We start from the raw sequence: 17,314 nt of genomic DNA, 5'->3' as shown, positions 1-17,314 counted from the left end.
TATCTTGCTGCTGGAATACAATGGAATCCCCCTCTCTCCTGTGTTCTTTGAATAAATTTGGTCAGGTTATGATGGTTTCCAATAAAGCCATCCTATGACTCCTTGATGCCCCATCTACTTCATAAGAGCAGTCACATCAACTTATGGAGAATGGAGCAGGGAAAGAAAGGAGGGTTGCTAGTACAATCAGTGGAACCAGCAGAACCCCATTTCCTGATTTTTCCCTGAGTTCCTACCAGGCCTTCCTAGCCATTGCCATGGTCTGAGAGCACGTGGGATGAAACTCTTGCTGTATATCATTTTATCATGGCTGGTCTTCTTTTACTTAGTTGCTGGATAACAGGTTGGATTTTGAGAGGTATATTGTTGCTCTCTCTTAGATGGAGTTCAGGTAGAAGTCATCCCAGGGCAAGTCTATGTCCTGGTATGTTCTTGGACACATTGGACTTGTTACTCACAACTTTTGAGTTTCTGGGCTCCTGTCCCTTTGCCTATTTTAGAAAAAAATGATGGCTGGCCAATGATCAATTTCCATGAAGGCAACTTCCTTTGGGGAAGACCTTGGGGTATTTCAGTTTAGACTTTGTAGAAGCTTCATGAAAGTTCTTTCTGGGCTATTCCTCTTCTATCTAATTCATCTTAGAGATGGATTGTTGTATCAAACACCTATCTAATATGTGCCCCTGTGATTTTCTTTTTGATGATAGTATTGAAGGATTAGCAAACCAGAAATCACTTTAGGTTTCTGATTTTGCTCTTTAAAATTCTTTTTATTTCCAGCACCATGGTGTCTCTTTTTTCTGTTGTTCTGATACTTTACCCTTACCCCAGAGGTTGGACTAAATGGCCTCCCCAAAGCCACAATCAATGGCATTCCATAAGGTGTGAAAGGAGAGTACATCTGGCATTTTTCCCACTGTCATCTCTCCCTTCCCAGAGAAAAGACACATTGAACTCTGATGTGCCTGCTCATTATAACTTCTGTGGGTCTGAAATTCACTCCCAAACTTGGCTCAGGAGCACAGTACTACCAAATGATCCCAGTACCTGGCAAAATAACTCCCCCTGCCTTTTACAAAAATAACCATCAGAATTGGTCTGCTGGTAATAAGTGTAAGGGAAATTATTTTTGAATACAATTATATATGTTGACTGTTCTGCACAATATTTTCCTAAATACTCAATTTAAAAAATTTCCCCCCTCAATCTTAATGCTAAGATCACTGGGCCATTTCAATTTTTATTGAAACAAATAAACCCAATAAAAACACTTATGCTGAGAGCTGTGGTTCCACAATAAAAAAAAATCACCCTGTATTGAATTTATTGATTTATTTATTTACTTCAACTGGAAAATCGAGTATTGTGTTAATGCATTTTATAAGAATCACACTGCTCGATGAAATGGCTAATTTATTTTAGCGTATACATAAATAGCTAGCAATTTTCCATGAGACAGGCTAATGAAAATGGTGCCATGAAATTGTCTATACTATGAGGAGTGATGGAGGCGAGTTATTATTGGTTGAGTGCTAAGACGTAGTGAACTGGCCATCATGTCTTTGAACTTTTGAACTGCTACTTGGGTATGTGATTTATTGATTTTGAGATCTCTCTGTTGAGTTCAAGTTTAGTTTTTGCACAAGCAAGGCAGATAAGTAGCATATGATATTTAATTTCATGGGTATTTGGGGTTAAAACGGATCTTTTAGAAGAATGCTAAACATGTTTTAATAAAACATGAGCTGCAGAGGTTTTAAGTTTCTTTCAATATGAACTGGATATGATAAGGGCAGATGCTATTAAGGGGCAGCTCTGAGTTGTTCTAAGATCCCCAGACTCTGGGTACCTAGCCTGGGAGTTGTACTGGTTTAACAATCTACATGTGCATTTTATTTGTTAAATAAATCTGACTTCATTCTTAATTAACTGGATGATTTTGTATCTCAACTTTATTTCTCTGCGTCGGCTCTCGCGTTATTGTCTTCTCTGGAGGTGCCTGGTACCGAGCTCCCTCTGGCTTGTTATTTTGAGCTCCTTCCTCATCACCAGGGCGCTCGCTGGGCTGCCTTTCGGCCGGGGTTCTGCAGCCAGGACTGGCTTGGGGCTGACACTGCCTATTCAAACCCCCTCCGTGGAGCTGCGCTCCCTGGGCAGCTGCTGCTGGCTGGCAGGCAGCCGCTGGTCCCACCTAGGAGATGAAGACATGGAAACTTGCCCCGTGTTACAGCAGCGGAGCCTCCCCAGCCCATTTGGATTTCGCCAGCCTTGGCCAGGGCACGGCAACTCCAGGAGCACGAACAGGCCAGGGACACCCCTCTAGCTGGTCCCACCCTCCCCCCTGCTCCGCACCCCCACTCCCATCCCCCCGCAATTAGACTTAAGGTTAATGGCAACAAGATGGCCTGGCTCTTTTTCATTTGGGCTCCTTGGAGCTGGGGAACTTTTCTGATAAATGTGCCTACATGGGACTTAGCATCTTGAGAGTATTTTTGCTTCGCCTCGCTAATTAAAAAGGGCAGTTTGGCTGTCGCGTTTTGGGATTTGGGATGGGGGGAGGAGGGCTTGATCATGTGAAACTCCCGGAGGGCTGCAGCAGCCCCGGAGCAGCAACAGCAGCAGCAGCAGCAGCAGCAACAGCAGCAGCAGCTCGGAGGCGCGCGCACAGCACAACACACATGCACACACACACACACTCACTCCTACGCACACAAGCACACATATACATACCTGACTCAGTGTCACCTCCTGTAAATGTGAGATTCTGCTTAGATCCAGGCAGCTCCCTTTGAAAAATCTGATTTATTTAGAAAGTACTTTTAAAGCCAACTGCCCAAGGAATTTTCCCCTTGTGTGGAAGGTGAGCAGGGGGAAGCTCACAAGGGTCTGTGAGAGGGCTTGATGAGGCTCGTCTCCTTTAATGATTAAACTGGCATAGCTCTCCCTTGGATGGGTAAAAGCCTTTTCTTGCCTTGCAAATATTCTCAGCAAATTTAAAGTCAGAGATTTGGAAGCTACACACTCAGACACACTCAGACACACACACACACACACACACACACACACACACACAAATCAGGCCTGTTTGAACTCTAAAAGAAAACTAGTGGGAAAGGCTAAAAACAGGACTGACACCAACATCATTAGCTGGAGAAAAAAAAAATTTCCATTTCACTGCAACTCTGTTATTGTTTACTTTACCATACACATCCTAATATGGTTACCTCCCTGTCAAGGCGGCCGAGCTAGGGGTTGAGGGGCCCCCTCAGGGAGAAGCTCCCAACTGCTTCTCAGACAATAAGAAACAAACGGCACAACTCCACAAAAGGCTGCCCGGAAAATGTGTCAAATAAATCCTAAAGAACTCTTCTTGCTTCTGCCACACTGCTCTGTGTGTGTAAACCTGCTTTATGCCACGCTGCCCAGGCTGAGCTACATTTGTTTGGAAATGTAAGCCACTGTGGTATTTTTTTTTTTCAATTCATTTGAGGGCTGTGGATTAATTCCTTGAGACATATCTTTGCATACGCGTTTCATGAGTTATGTTTGCTGGAGCCTTTTACTAGGAACATTAAGGTAAGAATGTTGATTTAGCCCGGGACCTTTGTCACTCAAACTAATGCTCATCAGTGATATAGACATTGTAAAGAATCCGGCTTAGGTCTCCTGTAGCCCCACTACCTAAAGCGAGATGTGAGATTGCTTTTAATGGCCATGCATGGAATCTAAAAATGCCAAGACTTGTAGATGTTGATGGAACAGAGGAGTACTCACTCTAGTGTAAACAGTGCTGAAAATACCCGATTGGTGCTACCAATTGTCGGCTACAACAGTTTCATTAGAGGCTTTTCGGTTATTTCTTCTTCTCTCTACTTGTGGTTTTTCTGAACCTTCCTGCTCTGCTTGTTCCCAAATCCTCATGGTCTTGAGACTTGCCTGTTATTATCTGCAACACCAGAACAAAGGTAGGTTGTTAAACTGTGTGCTCCGGGGGAGGGACAAGTTATTTTTGGAAGGTTGTCTTCCTAGTGCATGACTGGTTGACCTAAAAGGAGGAGGGGAAAAAAAAAAAACCACCACCCATCCAGGGAGCCTAGGCATGAGTGAGTGTGGACTGGGGCAGCTTTTATTCAGTGTGGTTGATTTTTATGCAACTTAAAGAAGCAGGATCTTTAGAGAATAGGCTCAGTTGGGTCCTGGGGAACGACAGGACTCTGATGCAACCTTTTAATGTGTGCATTTCATTACCAAGCAGGATTTTAACATTTGGTAATTCACGGATTTATGGTCGCAGATAAGAAGAGTTCCTATTCAAATTTGCAATAAGGATTATCGAAATAGAAAAGTGACTTTTAAAAAAAGTGAAGGTTTAAGTGTTTGGGTGACTGTCATTGTAATACACCTTTTCAGTGACTCTCCAAGTGCTCTAATTCCCTGGACACCTTCACTTATTTCTTAATTGTTCTTTTCTCTCATTTTGAGGGATTTACTGACATTCTGTGTTTGAACCAAGGTGGAGCTTTCCTGCTAAACAAATGTACTTTGCTGTCTTTTTATTCTTTGCAATATGTTCGAAAGTAATAATAATACAGTACTAATAAAACAATAACAACAAGCAGGAACACATCCTGAAAAAAAGAGAGGGGGGGAGAGACTAGAATACAGTGGGGCAAATTCATGAGAGCAAGTTAACTCAGGGAGAGATGTGCTTGCATACTGTTAATCATAAATACACTTGGCAGTGGAGTACACACTATAGTTCTTCCTAAAAAAACACGAACACATGGATTTGGCTTGTGTTGGGCTGTACTGTCTTTGCTTAGTAGTCCAGACAGGATTAAAAGTGAACTATTTGAGCCCATGTCAAGTCTTTAGTGGAGATTTAAATACCTGTTGTAAACATCGTTGATCCAGCGCCATGGTGGAGCCCTGCTTCAGCTGCTGATTCTTTCAGAGCACCTCTGCTCCATCGCTGAACTTGAGTGCTAAGAATTTGATTTCACATGATTATTGTTCTTATACATTCTTGGGGATTTCTTGGCAATGTGGTGTTTCCATTTCAGGACAGGCAGTGTAGCCACTGTTAAGGTCAAGTTCTTTAGAGGAAAATAATGAAAATCCAACATATTTAACCAAAAATGAACTTGAACAGTCCCAAAGTTTTCATTTCAGCAAACTAGAAATTGCCACTATTATGAAATACAATTATTTGAGGTACTGAATGTAAATAAAAAATAAATACATTTTAGAAATGCAACTTTAAGACAAGCTTTTAAAGATATCTATTTTTTAACTTTGGGGCCATCAAAGAGTGATAGGAATGACCAGACTTTAATTAGACATGCAGATACTCACATTTTACAGGGATTTATGTTAGAACATGGAATGGCGGGTGGCTGTTTCCTCATTATGATTTCTCCCTGCACATAATGAGGTTCATCATTAGTTGATGGAGTGAATTTGCCCTAGCTCTACCTTGAAAGGCACATAATTTACATATTGCTTCAGAGCCTAAGCTTTAATGGATTCCTCCATGAATAAAATGAAAAGCTACTTTCTTTAAATTTTTGAACACTGTTTAGATAATACGGATTTAATAAGACATTCAATTTGCTTGTTAAGTATATTTGAAAGTGCATTACCCCATTTTTGGGTGCGTATATGTTGTTTTTTTAACAAAATTTATTTTTGCTTGTCTTGTTTTTATATCACAGTGGCATGGTTGCTGTCAAAGCTGCATCACAGGGAGCATGTTTGGGGGCGAAAGTGTGTGTGTGTGTGTGTGTGTGTGTGTGTGTGTGTGCACGCGCTCTAGAATGAATTGTTAAGCATTAAGGGAAATCATATTTGGCTTGGGCACTGTTGTGACTTAAGCGTGAAATATCTTACCGTTAGCTCCTTATCCATTGCTGCTGTCAAAGCTGCCTGTGTATAAACTCTTCATAGTATTTTGGTAATATATGCATTTTGAAATCTTTGAGTTGGATGGCTACTATTTCCAGCTATAGTGATTGTGGTGTCTGGTGTGGAGGGGGGAGTGGAGAGAGAGAGAGAGAGAGAGAGAGAGAGAGAGAGAGAGAGAGAGAGAGAGAGAGAGAGAGAGAGAGAGAGATTATAAGACTGACTTAAGAGTCTGACGTTGATAAAAACCTGCTAGTCCCACCTTCTTCTTTATTTTAATGAGAGGAGAGCAGCAAAAACTTCCCTGTTACAGGTCTACCTCCAAAACTGCTGTGTAGATATGATTAGATTAGAGCAAATTGAATTGTAGGCTCCCTAATATGTTATCAAGTCATCAACTTATGAAAGTACTGGTCTATACCATAGATTAATAAGTCTTTCCCCCTCTTTTTCTCTGTTCCCTTCTGTGGTCTCTGTCTGTCTGTCTGTCTGTCTCTCTCTCTGTCTGCCCCCCCTCTCCCTGCCTACCCTCACCCCACCCCCAATTTGGAAGAAAGTGGAAGAAGATAAAATAGTCTTCTCCACACTAGGGAAGTTTCAAACAGTGAAGTCTTTTCCATTAGCGTGAGGAGTTTATGTTATAGCATGTTATTGAACTTGTCCTTTGCCTCTTTGAGCCAGGTCACCCTTGCATTGTTATCAATAGTCTTTGCTGCAAAGTGGGAACAGGTCCCTGTAGTTTGTCACTTTCAGTGGCGACGGAGGTGTCTAAATAAACACAGAAGTCTTGTTTTGATCGAATGCTTTATTCTCTGAAAATGAAGAGCATATATTAACATTAATAGAAGAGTGAATGTCATTCTTTTTGAGGTAATTTACCTCTGCTGCAGACCTGTCTGCTTCAAGAATCTTCCTCTGTTCTAAAACATATATTTGTTTAGGGAGTTTTCATTGAAGTGTACATGACAATTACAGCTGTTCATTAACAAAATTGGGTATTTGTTTTAAACTTTAACCAATCACTTTGATATGCTAATTATGGTGTAATTTAATTTGAGCCCTGTAATGATGATGCCGTTATTATGGACATAAATGATGCAGTTAAGCTGAGAGTAATCTCATTTGCATACTGTACATGCCAGTAAATTAAGCCCTTTCTTCGACTCCTTCAGCTTTAATTTTCCACTTCTTTTCACACAGCTCCTTTTCAGCCACTCTCTTCTAAGCCCACTTTGTAATAGTCCTGATGACTGTTTGATGTGGAGAGTTGCTGTGCCACAATACTGCAAGACACAAGATGTAACATTTAAAGGATTCATTATCCTACTGAGTGTTCCCTCCTTTAAGAAGGAACGATGAGAGAGGACCAAGAGATCCTCTCCATGGATGTTCAGGTAGCTGACAAACATGTCTCTGGTGTCTTTCTTCTTCAGAGTTCCCTCTTCAGGTCTCAGGTCTCCTCAAGCTCTAGCATTCTCCAATCAGAGTTGAAGACAAGGCCAAAACCTTTGGTTGGTGAATACTGTTCATCTGGAATACTGTGGCTTAGTTTTATTAACAGATATTTTTTTTCTTTTTCTTTTTCCTTTTTCCATTCATTACTTAGAGTTGAAGTGCACAGATCATAATATCTTTTACTCATTTCCAAGTTACGACCATGTTAAGGAGTGAATTTTACTCGACCCCTTAGTGTTCTTCCATGCGTTTACATTGCATAATATTAGGGAATAATATCCCTGCCTACCTGTGAAATCAAAAGGATATTGGATTATTCTGACTGCCCCTCCACAGAATACAAACTCCTTGAGGTTAGGGTTAATTTCTTTTTATTTTCTTGTCATTTCATATCCTTACAGAGAGTAGTACCTGGCACTTAGTAGGAATTTGATGAATTTTTTGTATTGATTGGTTCAATATTAATTAATATCAATTAACATTTTTATGTGTCTTCTAATGTGTCAGGCATGATGCTAAGTATTAGGGATACAAAAAGAGACAAAAGACAGTCCTTGCCTTCAAGATCCTTACAATTTAATGGAGGACAACAAACAAATGTATACAAAGCGAGCTATATACAAGATAAATAGAAAATAATTAACAGAGGAAGCACTAGAATTAAGAGGGATTAGGAAAGCTTGAAACCAACAAAGCCAATAGGCAGAAATAAGGAGAGAGAGAATTCCAGGCATTAGAAGATAGCCAGAGAAAATGTCCAGAGCCAAGAAACAGAGAAGCTGCATTAAAGGGATGGCAGTGCTAAAGGAGAAGAGGAGGTTTTTTCAAGAGATTTTGCAAAGATGAACAGATTGACAGGCATTGGAAAAGAGGTGTGTGTGTGTGTGTGTGTGTGTGTGTGTGTGTGTGTGTGTGTGTGTGTGTGTGTGGAGAGATAGTGAGGGACCTAATGGACTAAAAGGATGGTATTGCCTTCTAGAGTAATAGGGAATGTAGGAGAATGGAGGAAGGCTTAGAAGAAAGATAATTAATTCAGTTTTGAACATGTTTAGTTTAAAATAACAGGAGAATATCTAGTTTGAGATATCTGGAAGGCAATTGGAAATGCTAGTTAGAGGGCCACCAGAGATCTTGGGGCAGGCAGGATAGGTTGATTTAAGAATAGTTAGGAGAGAGATGGTTATTAAATCCCCTAAAGTTCATGAGATCTCCAAATGAGGTAGTATAGAGGGAGAAGAGAAGAGGGCCTCTGACAAAATCTTGAGATGACATCTATAGTTAGAGAATTTGATCTGGAGGAAGATCCAGCAAAGAAGACTGAAGAAAGTTCTGATAGACAGAAGGAGAACCAGGACAGAGTGGTGTCCTGAAAATTTGAGAAGAGAGTGTCAAGGATGAGATGTTGATCAACAGTGTCAAAGACTGCAAAGAGGTCAAAGAGACTAAAGTTTGAGAAAAGGTCTTTCAATTTGACAATTAAGGCATAATTGGTAACTTTGGAGAAAGAAGCAAATTTTAGCAATGGTAAAGTAGGAAGCTGAACTATAAAGGATTAAGAAAAGAGTGAGAGGGGAAGTAGAGACACCTGTTGCAGATGGCTTTTTAGGAGTTTAACTGCAAAGAGCAGAATAGATATTGGTGGATGGGTAGAAATGATAGAAGGGTCAAGGGAGGGTTTTCTGAGAATGGGAGAAACATGGGCATGTTTTCAGGCAATAAGGACTGAGTCAGTAGACATGGAAAGTTTGAAAATAAATGATAGGGTGAGATGTCAGGGTGGCATCTCTTGGAGGAGACAAAATAGAATAGGATCACTTTTGCTGATAGAGGGGTTGGCCTTGGTAAGAGATCATTTGAGAGAAGGATGAAGGTGAAGATAGTGGCAGAAGGCATAAATGAAGAAGAGGGAAGAAGAGGGAGAGCATAGGAAATGGCCTCTTAATTTCAGTAAAGAGCACGGATCTCAACTGAGTCGGGAAAGGAGGAGTCACAGGAGATTTGAGGACAAATGAAAGGTTTTGCAAGAGCTTCTGTGTAGAGTGAGATAGTGAGTTGATAAGAGAGGTATTGTAGAATTGCCTGATGGCAGCGAAAGCCCAGTTCAACTTGTGTATCAAATTTGTAGTGTCCCCATTCAGAATAGTTGTGTGATTTTTCTCTACTTTTATGTAGTAGCATGAGAGGAACAATGGTGGGAATGATCCAAGACTGAGGATTGACTGGACATAATTGACAATATAAAGGGTCTAGGGATTCAGTAGAAGAACAGAATATAGAGTTGAATTGGTTCACCAAGGGGTCAAGATGCGGAAAGAGGATAGAGTAGCTAGTGAAGGGATTGATTGTGTGATCTTAAACAAGTCAAGTAATCTCTTAATGTCCAGGCAAATCTCTAAGACTACAGGTCAAAGAGGAGGTACTACTGTAGGGAGAGCTCTCTCTGGAAGTTTCATCTAATCTCAGAAATCATCCAAAAATAGATTCACATTTAATCTGATAAGATTTGGTCAGAACTCAGAATTTTGTCCTACTGGAAACATGTTAAATCAGTAGCTCTATTTCCTTCCTTCATTATTTATGAAGAACATTATCATGTGTTCATATAGTATTTAAAGCAAGAATTTTTGGTATGGATTTCTTGGACAAGGGATTTGTTTTGTAGCCTCTTTACTCAGGCTTGGTAGTTCCCACATGAATTGCAATATCCCTTTACTTCAACACCAAACTTTTGCTACTGTGCAAATCAGCAAAAAGGAGGACACTAAATTCTTCGATTCCACGGGTAAGAGTCTCACCTTGATCTTCAAGCCAATAGGAGCTGAGTGTATATACTAAAGATTGAATTCAGTCCCTGTCTCAAGAAAGGGCCAAAGGATCAAATCAAGTTGGTATATGATTTTCTTGCTAGTTACTTTTTGGTAAATGAATTAGTATAAAAATAGTCATTGAGGCCTTCTGACCTCATCTGATGGAACAATCTTACTGCCCTGCATCTTATGGACTTGGTAAGAAATTTCAAACCTTCTCATTCTGGCTTATATTTGCAAGGTCTATGGCTTAGTACAAAGACTTTGCTAGATTCCAAAGCTTCCCTACCTTGTTCTAGTGTGGAGATCCTTTCTATAATGGTCGGAAGTTTTATTGGAGGCATAACAGCAGCAAAGGGTTTCTGGGATCTGACTATTTCTATGGAAAAGGTCAGACAGGGTTTATTCCCATTTTGTTTAAGCAGGTGACATCTAATGCTTATTAAGTGGTATCTTTTTTAAAAAATCTTGATGGAAATAAGACATTTTACAACCTCTCTTGCATGTGTTCTTTTAAGCATTAAGGTCATTATTTGTCTTTTGTGTCAGGTAAGGTCAGATCCCCCTTCTCTCCTGCTTCCCCTCTCCCTTACAAGCACTCTAAAGTGACATGGGCTTCATGCTGTTAAGGTTGTTGAGGCTCTGATTAAGATTTTATACTTGAAATCTTTATAGGAATCATCTTTATTCAACTGGGGATTTTCCATTGACATTTCCAAAGTTGTAGAAGTTCTGGTATTATTGGAGACCAATGAAAGAAGGGAAGATGCCTGTAAAAATTATTTTGTAGTTTTGCCAAAACTTATTTTTTTTAATCAGGTACATTGCCACTGATGAAATGAGAGGTCAAGGAAGACCTGTAAAGATGGGTGCTTCTTGTAGTTGCAAAAGAGGGAATCTAAAAAGAAGGGAGAGAGAGGGTGAGGATTCCACAATTTGAAAACATTTTACCCAGAAGTGCCTGTTTTGTAGTAGCTATACAGCATTTCACTCTTGAACTCAAAGAGGATTTTTATAATTTTCCCTTGTAATTAGGGTTCAGGCCTTTCAGGTGTACTCCAGAGCCCATGACATTCTGCAAAAGGGGAAAGGCAGATCATATCTCTCTTCTGTATCCAGAACTCTTCTCCTTTTCCCTTCCCTCCCCCTCTCTTCACAACTGTCAGTAAAAGCATCTTTCCTATGCAGGGAAAAGAACTGCCTCCTGCCTCCACCCTCTTGATTAAGGGTTTTCCTTAGAATATTACTGACAAGTGACTGAATGACTTTAAGATGCTGATAATGTATGTGTTTTCATGTGCACATATGTACATGTGTGTGTTCATGATCAAATGAGGTAATGGATAGAAAGTGTTTTGCAGACCCTTAGCCTTATCATATATATATATATATATGTATATATATATATATACATATATATATATATGTGTGTGTGTGTGTTTGTCAGGTGTAGGTAAGCATTTATTATGTGCTAGTTGCTAAGGGGATTCAAGGGACAAAGAGAAAGATAAAAGACAATTTCTCCCCTCAGGGAGCTCCCAGTTTACTGGAGGTTATACCATGCCAAGATGTTGAGTGGCTAAATGGAGATAATCAAGAGAAAGAAAGCACCAAAGGGGATCAGGAATGGCTTCCTATAGAGTGTGGGATTCTAAGTGGGACCTGAAGGAAGCCAGGAGGCAGAGGTGAGGCCATCAGAGAAGAGACGAGGCAACTTTCTTGAGAATATCAAACCTCCACCATCACATCTGACTTCTGAGCCCTGAGTTTGAGGAATATTGAAGTAGTTGAATACTATGCCATGATAATAGCCTTCAGAGGATCATCTTTGGAGACCACAACATACATTCCCAGCCAAAGCAGATGAAACTGCAGATCAGAGGTTCTTAATATAGAGAGTTTTAAAGTTTGCAAAGTGCTTTACAAAGATTATCTAGAGTAGCTGCTATCCTCTTTTTACAGGTGAAGAAGCTGAGGCTGAGAGAATTTAAGTAAAGTACTCAGGGTTATGCAAGTCAAGTCAGCAAACATTTATTAAGTACTTACACTGTGTGCTAGGCACTGGGTCTAAGCACTGAGAATACAAATACTAACAGAAAGATTGTGAATACCCTAAGATTGGGGGAAGACAACCTATCAAAGGGAGTTGAAAGGTGAGGGGCAATGGGTAGATAAAGGGAGGGACCAAACTCAGGGGCATTATAGGAAAGTTTGGGAGAGTCAGAGGTCTAGCCCAGAAAGGAATTAAGACAGGGATGACGTGGACACCTCCCTTAAAATTTAGGTTCTGGGAAGAACCAGCCAATTAGCTGAAAGATGTCACAAGGGCAGAAAGGGGAGTTCCATTGTGGGAAGATCTGGGTGGAGTTATCCTCTAGGCTCAAGAGTTTTCTCAAGCATTATTGAGAAAGTTCAGAAGAGTTAGGGGTGCAGCCTGGAGAGGAATGATTGGCAGCTGGTAAATATCTGAGGTCAAATCTGTTCTCAAGGCTTCCTGACTCTAGGGTCAATGTTCTATACACCATACCATCTTTTTTTGTGTGTGTCATGGTCCCCTGTGAAGTCTTTGGACCTCAGCTCAGGGTCAAGTTTTTAAATCCAGGAAATAAATTAGATTATAAAGTAGAGCCAGTTCATTGAAATACAATGATAAAAAACAATTTTTTTTTTAAGTTCATGGGCCCCAAGTTAATAACCTCTGCTTTCATTTCCCAACCTTCAGATCCTGCCCCACACATTCACTGTAATTGAGAACTAGAGCTGTCAGGGACAGTTTCTGACTTCCTAAATCAAATCAAATAAGTAGTCAGGGTACCATGGAGAAGAACATGGCATTTTAAATCAGAAAATCTGTATTTGAATCCTGATTCTGCCACTAATTCCCTGTGTAATTGTGACCATATCATGTAGTGTCCCTCAGTTTCCTCATCTGCACTATGAGGAAGCTGTGGCAGAAGACCCTTTCAGCTATGGGATCCTTTGATCCATAGTCAAAAGTTACAGCTGATGTGAAGCCTATTAAAAAAAAAAATAAACCCTTACCTTCCATCTTAGAATCAGTACTGTGTATTGGTTCTAAGGCAGAAGAATGCTAAGGGCTAGGCTATGGGGGTCAAGTGACTTGCCCAGGGTCAAGTGTCTGAGGTCAGATTTGAATCCAGGACCTCCCATCTCTGGACCTGGCTCTCAATTCACTGAGCCACCCAGCTACCCCCAAGGGGAAGCCTACTTTTAAGAAAGAATTGATAAATAGAAATAAGGAGGACATAGTTTGATAAATACATACATTATTTTGTCAAATGATGTCTGCTAGGGGAAGGGGAGGGAAGGAGGAAGTTACCTGGGTATTTTAGAGAAACAAACAAATAAATTTTGTAAAGGAGATTAAGAAGGAAAATTAAAAAAAAAAAAACAGATGTTGAAGACACTGAGGAAGCATGCCCATAGACTATTGAGAGGGCTATCCTGTTAAGTCAGCCACTTGACTGGGAGGAATAAATGCTGGTTTGTGACTGCTTAACTGCCCCTGATAAGGCAGGGCGGTTCTATTTTACTTTAAGGAAACTTGTTAAATAGTAAAAAAAAAAATTAAAATTATCCATACTGCGAAGGAAAAACCACATTGATAAAGTCTGCACATTGCCTAGATGATGATATGAGGTCAAAAGGGTGTCCCATTGAGTTAATCTACCAGCACTTGGATTACTTTTCTCAGTGGGATGTTATGAGTCTCCAGTGTGGTCATACACACAAAGGCTTCTACAAAGCTTAAAGTGCTAGAGAAATGTCCATTATTATTGAAGTGCAGGAATCATATGTTCCATGGCTTTCTATCACCCAACAGTGGCTTCAGCTCAAACAATCACTCCTACAGATTCACAGTTTTGTTTTGTTTTTCATATGCTACTACTATACTTTCCTTGGGTACAAATCACCATTAGTTCCATCCTGCCACCAGTTTATTCCCAGACAAGTTTCTCCACTGTCCTTTGGGTCAGATGGAAATGTTTCTTGGTCCACTGCCACATATAACATCACCAGACTCATACTGATTTTTTTTCTTGAGAGGGGGGGTGAGAAAGCAACTTGAGATCATTGAAAGCTCTATACAATATCCCCAGTGCCATTCTACTTGGGGCCAACGTATTGTCCGTCTGGAGTGCCTGTATGAATTATAGCTCAAATATGGACTCAGCATTCATTTGAGTCCTTTCCTTTGTTCTTATTCTGTCTGTCTAGCTTGTATCATATTTATCTGTGTGCTTCCTTATTAAGCTGTAAGCCCTTTGAAGGTCAAATCAAGTCAGCAAATATTTATCAGGCACCTACACTATTCTAGGCACCGTGCTAAGTGCTGGGCAGACAAACAAAGAAAGAAAACTGTCCCTGTTCTTAAGAAGCTTGCAATCTAACGGGATGGACAACATGCAAACAAGTGAGGACAAACAAGCTACATATAGGATAAATGGGAATAATCAAGAGTATTTTAGAGTTAAAGAGCATCAGGAGAGACTTCTTGGGAAGGCAGGTTTTAGCTGGGACCGGAATAAGACAGAGGATGCAGAGATGAGGAGGGAGAGAATTCCAGGCTTTGGGGATGGTTATTGAAAATGCCCAGTCAGGAAGAGGAAAATGAATATCCATAACATATATGGAGGAGAATTAGGTGTATGAAATTGGACGGAATAGAAAGGGAGCAGGTATAAAAGACTTTCAAAGTCAAAAGGGGTTTTATATTTGATTCTGGAGGTGAGAGGTAGCTTCTGAAGGTTGTCACAGAGTAGGATGTTATGGTCATCTTTTCTCTCTGAGTGGCGGATGGCCTAGAGTGGGAAGCCACTTGAGGCAGGGAGATCCAATGGTAGGCCTTTGTGATATTCCAGGCATGAATGATGAAGGACTGCACTAAGGTTGTGGTGTTGTTAGAAGAGAAACATATTAGGAATCAGGATCTGGCAACTGATTGGCTATGGGGCATGAAGTAAGAGAAAGGGAGGAAGCAAGGCTGATACCTGGGTTAGGTTGTAAAGACTAAATAACTGAGAGAAGGACAGTTTCCGCAACAATAACAGGGAAATGAGGAAGAGGGTAACTATTAAAGGGAAAGAAAATCATTTCAATTTTGGACATTCCCTACAGGATATCCATGTCAGGAAAGGACTATCTTTTTAAAAAAAAATTTAACCTTACCTTTTGTCTCAGTACTATGCCTTGATTGGTTCCAAGGCAGAAGAGCAGCAAGAGCTAGGTAATAGGGATTAAGGGTCACAGAGCTAAGAAGTATCAGAATCCAGATATGAACCCAGGACCTCCTATCTCTAGACCCTGTCAGTCCACTGAGCCACCTAGCTTGCCCACTAAGGACTGTCTTAATTACCCTCTCTGCCACTATCTATATCCCTGATATTACCAAGGGCTTATAAATGATTGTTTAATTAAACTTAATATCCTTGAATTATGAAAAAGAAAGCAAAGACATCATTCCTACCCTAGCAGTAGCTCGAATTCTCTAGAACTTTGAGCCCTCTGCATAGATCACCTCAATACATGTTGTTGGTGCTTGTGAAATGAGTGTTATCATCCCCATTTTGGAGATGAGAAGACTGTGGTCAGAAAGGCAAAGTTATATACATATACATATATATGAAGTATATTAGAGGGGGGAGAATCTTTGTTTGCTACTTAACTAGCTATGTAATTTTTAGCAAGTCACTTAGCCTCTTCAGCCTCATTTTCCCTATCTGTGAAAAAATATGGTATGGCTTCAGTGGTACTTTCAACTTAATATAGATGATCCTATAACCAACCCAGATCTCTGCTGACTCCCAGAGTTTTTTCTACCTGACTCCCATGCCTTATTTAAAGAGTCACCAGTCTCATAAATGGACTACATTGCATTGCTGAACCAGTAACTAAGCTGTGCTGAGGCAGAATGTAATCAGAATGTTACACAGGCAGAACTGTTCCATTTCTCTTTTGGCATTCCCAGCCCCTTTCAGTGCCTGTTACATGGGAGGGAGGAGCTGACTAAATGCTTGCCGATTGATTGATTGATACGGATAAGTTAGAGTATAATTATTTACTGCAGAAAGAGATGTTTCACTCAACCAAAAGATGGATCTAGGATACCTTTGATGAATAAGGTTCTCAGAGAACATATGGACCACTGGCTTTGATTTCACGAGAAATGGAACAGCGGCAGATTTCCAATGCTCTTGTATAGAGCAAGTTCTACCTGCAGTTTCTCCCCTGGGAAACCTTCAGTGCCCAGGCCAATCCTGAATCCACCATATTTGTCTAAATTTAAAAGATGATTGATTGCATTACAGTCTTTCTGCAGAAAGGGTTTTCTCCTCTTCCTCCTACTATTGTAAGAAAGAAGCTTTCCTTAGAAGCAACACAGCAAAATTATAGCTGTCACTTTGTCCATTAAAAGTAAAAGTTCAGGTAGGAAATGTCTGATCCCTTTGGGTCCTCATTAAGTCAAGGGACAGGCTCTCAGGTGAGAGGTGTCCTTGGTTAGAGTAGGTGCAGGCAAAGATGAGCACTCAGTGTGAAACGTATCTGCCTATTTGTTAAGTGGTAAATTCTCCCTGTGTGCTGGGCTGCATTGAAGCTGAAGTTTCATTAGCATCATTTGGTTTTCTGGGTGTTGCTAGTCATCGGCCAGTGGCTCCTAGCCAATGGTCACCTCGGGTTTTTAGGACACTGACTCTACTTCCCATTTATCTTGCCCCTATTTTACGTAAGGTCTACTCTGAATCTTCACCAAACTGAGGATGGAAAAAGAGTTTGCTGGCTTAGGCATAACTAGGGAGGGAAATAACTTTCAGGCCTTCCAAAACTAAACCCTCCTCAAGCAGACAACTTAAAGGGGGAGATAGGCCCATCTTTTAATAGAATCAACAGAATTGGAGAACATGACTCAGAAATTCTTTGTCAGGGCAAGAGTGGATAGATGTGCCTGTCCATCCCCCTTGGGGATCTGATGTGTCCATTTTCTTGTAAAACTTTTTTTTAAAAAAACCTCTTTTGCAGCATTCAGTTGCTACAGATCTCCAAAGGCAACCCTGACTTTTTTTCTAGCCAAATTTCTGCCTGTTCCTAGGACACATGAATGAAAAAAAAATATTGTTCCTGGGAGGGATTGG

The 17,314-nt window shown here is 40.5% G+C and overlaps 1 protein-coding gene across 17 annotated transcripts in view; it reads left to right on the top strand.

Annotated features, from left to right (window-relative positions):
- FOXP1 (forkhead box P1) overlaps window positions 1–17,314 on the top strand; it is a 661,259-nt gene that overhangs the window by 351,241 nt on the left and 292,704 nt on the right. For 2 of the 17 annotated variants that reach the window (XM_056804418.1, XM_007500089.3), the window contains exon 1: window positions 3,833–3,965. The exons of the other annotated variants lie outside the window; for them this stretch is intronic. The gene's annotated coding sequence lies outside the window, so the exon portion shown is untranslated. Of the gene's footprint in view, window positions 1–3,832; window positions 3,966–17,314 lie in introns of those variants that run through there. 17 annotated transcript variants of the gene reach the window in all.

This window comes from Monodelphis domestica, chromosome 7 (genome assembly GCF_027887165.1).
Source record: "Monodelphis domestica isolate mMonDom1 chromosome 7, mMonDom1.pri, whole genome shotgun sequence".
Taxonomy (NCBI): Eukaryota; Metazoa; Chordata; class Mammalia; order Didelphimorphia; family Didelphidae; genus Monodelphis; species Monodelphis domestica.
This window is presented reverse-complemented; position numbering and strand designations above follow the sequence as displayed.